This window comes from Sinocyclocheilus rhinocerous, unplaced genomic scaffold (genome assembly GCF_001515625.1).
Source record: "Sinocyclocheilus rhinocerous isolate Xijiao unplaced genomic scaffold, SAMN03320098_v1.1 scaffold805, whole genome shotgun sequence".
In the NCBI taxonomy this organism is placed as follows: domain Eukaryota; kingdom Metazoa; phylum Chordata; class Actinopteri; order Cypriniformes; family Cyprinidae; genus Sinocyclocheilus; species Sinocyclocheilus rhinocerous.
In genome coordinates, this window is record NW_015646430.1 from 165,640 (window position 1) to 168,421 (window position 2,782).

At 35.8% G+C, this 2,782-nt stretch overlaps 1 pseudogene; it reads left to right on the forward strand.

Annotated features, from left to right (window-relative positions):
• The window catches only part of LOC107707790 (1-phosphatidylinositol 4,5-bisphosphate phosphodiesterase beta-4-like), a 60,886-nt pseudogene that overhangs the window by 9,015 nt on the left and 49,089 nt on the right, over nt 1-2,782 (forward strand).

The window sequence follows — 2,782 nt, forward strand, 5'->3', positions numbered from 1 at the left end:
TGCATCTGCATGTGGCATCTGTTATGTTTACATGCCAGTTTGAAACTTGTCTCTCTGTCCACTGACTGTCCCACAGTTTTGCAGAATGATGCAATTTAAAAAAAGGTTCTGTTCTTGCTCATGTGACACTAGAGGGTTTGGCTGTTCTGAGAACAGCTGAGGATACAGACAAACAGTTCTCTCTGCTGACTCGAGCATCAGCCACTCGGAAGACCGTCTCCCAGACGCAGTTATCAATATATATCCGCCTGGGATCAGGGATCCAATCAGATGCATTGAGCGATCCCTAACGTGTTTCCCAGCGCTGGCAGAAGTAGGACAGACATCATTTTTCTTGTCTTCAGTATGAAATAGAGAAGGTTGTGCTTTAAACATGAACCAGGAGCTGGATTTTATGTTTGTTAAAGTAAGTACTGAAACTAATACTCTTTTGCCTGTTTTGAGCATATGTAATTTCAGTAATCACTGTGGTACTTCTCAGTTGGTGATCTTTTTTTAATTTTTTTATTTGGAGACAAGCTAAATTGGCTAGAGAAAGATTGGTTGTCTAACTTTTTTTAATTGGAATATTATGTTATACTTAGTTTTCTGACTATTTTCCTGTTGTTGCAGAAAAAGACTCATGTAAAAGATAATCATTTATCATTCCGTTATATCAATTCTGGTGTGAACGGACTTAAATCAAGATAATAATCAAGCTGGTTATTATGGCTGTAAATGTTAAAAAAATTCTCACAGCTTCAGTTTAGTAGTTACTTTGTATGTTTCTATTACATATGTACAGAATATATTAAATAATTAGAAAATAATAATAATAGCAATAATAATATGTAAACATTTGTTGAATTTGACATTGTTGTCTAATAATATGCTCACTATTTTTCCACAAATATAATGTAATGTAAATACTATATTTTTGGGTCATCAACATTTTGAAAAACTCTGCATTAGAACATTAAGTTGTTAGATTATTGGAAACCAATATTTTTTACTGATTTAGTCAATATTTTTTTATCCTAATTTTTTACTGAAATGTATAGATAAACGTATGTTGTTTTGTTGTCAATCGTTCCATTTTCTGTAGTGGTCATGCAGTATACATAAGTGTGAAACTGATAAAGATTTAATCATGCAACAATAATGCTTATAAGAAGACACTCTGCTCAGTGGCCTATCGGAAATGGTCCGTGATCTCATATCTTAGGATTTTATTGTCCATGTGAACATCGCGTCTCCATTTATTTTGACAAAATTTAATCTTGCGTCATTACGTTTGGATGAGATCCTGTTTTGGCTGTGGTAATTCATCAGGATATGTGTTAACACTGTTCTGTGCCCCAGAGAATCCTGGGTAACCTGGCTTTGGAATGCTTGGAGTAACTGTAAACAAGTGCAGCGTAGTTATTTTTCAAGCAAACAGATTTTGTGGGATTTCAGACATTTTTGGCAAGCGTATTTGAGAGCCGGTCAGTAGTAACAATCTGGTGGGTGAAGGGATTGCTGGTGAAGGGAGACTCTGGGAAACAGCAGGCAGCAGATTTTCACATGAGCGTCTGTCATGTGATGGTCTGTTCTACTCTTTCCCTCTCCCTTTTTCTTTGTTTTCTCCTTTAAACTGGGAGGTCAAAGCCCAGGGCATCATGCAACATTTAAAAGGATAGTTCACCCACAACGAAGACGTTTAGCAGAATGTCCAAATAGAATGTTCAATGTTTTTTCCTCCATGAAAGTGAAAGGGCACAAAAAGACCATAAAATAGTATCTTAAATATAGTTCAGTATTTAGACTGCAGTATTTAAAACTACATTTTAGTCTGTCAAAACATAGCATACAACAATGTTCACTAACACAGTAAAGTTTTGGTGTTTATTCTCTTTAGCATGCAGTGCGATTTTTTTTTTCCCGTCAGTTCCCTGATCATTCCAATTCAATTTCAGCAAGTGAAGAACAAATTTATAGTCGTGTGTTATGCATTAGGTACATTATCATCTCTGACAGACATGTTGAATCTGCTCAGGCCGCCATTTTCTCCTTCTTCTTGGAAAGCGTTGATGTAGTCAAAACAGTAGTTCTGTCAGGACCACTATCGTCAAAATGGTAGATACTTAGCATAGAGTTTGATTTGGTTCTGTTCTGGGCAAAAAACTCCCTGCCCATCCATGCAGCCTGTCATGAATGAGCAGGGAGAGCAGCAATAATAACCCCCCTAGGGTTAACAGAACAGAACAAGGCAGATATCATTAATGTACTTGATATTTAAGTGTAACACTTTATTCAAGATAAAGGAGTCTGATTAGCAAGGAATATCAGAAAGCCAAGTCCTGACTGGGGCGCAAGGAGGAGCTGGGGATGGAGGAGGGTAATTTGCTCCTGAGCAAGCTGAAAAGCTGCTGAATAATACTGAATATAGTTTATATAGGAATGCCGCGATAGGTGTCGTATTCCTATAGGTAGATGTGATCAGCTGAGAATCAGCTGATGCAAGCTTGACTCACGTGACCTGCCAGAACTAACGCTAACGCTTAATTTGTGAACCACACAAGCTGAATGTTGTTTCCGTTTGCTTTTAGTGGTGACAGTGAACTAAATTAAAACGAAATACTACTGTTTTCTGCATGCTGTGTATAAAATATATGTAAAATATAAAATATGTAATGCTGTGCATAAATGCCGTTTATAAAATAATGCTGTGTATTAAATATGTAAAATATAAAAAATGTAATATTAAAAATATAATGTTTAAAATTGACTTTTTATTTTATTTATAAATAAAATATTTTTT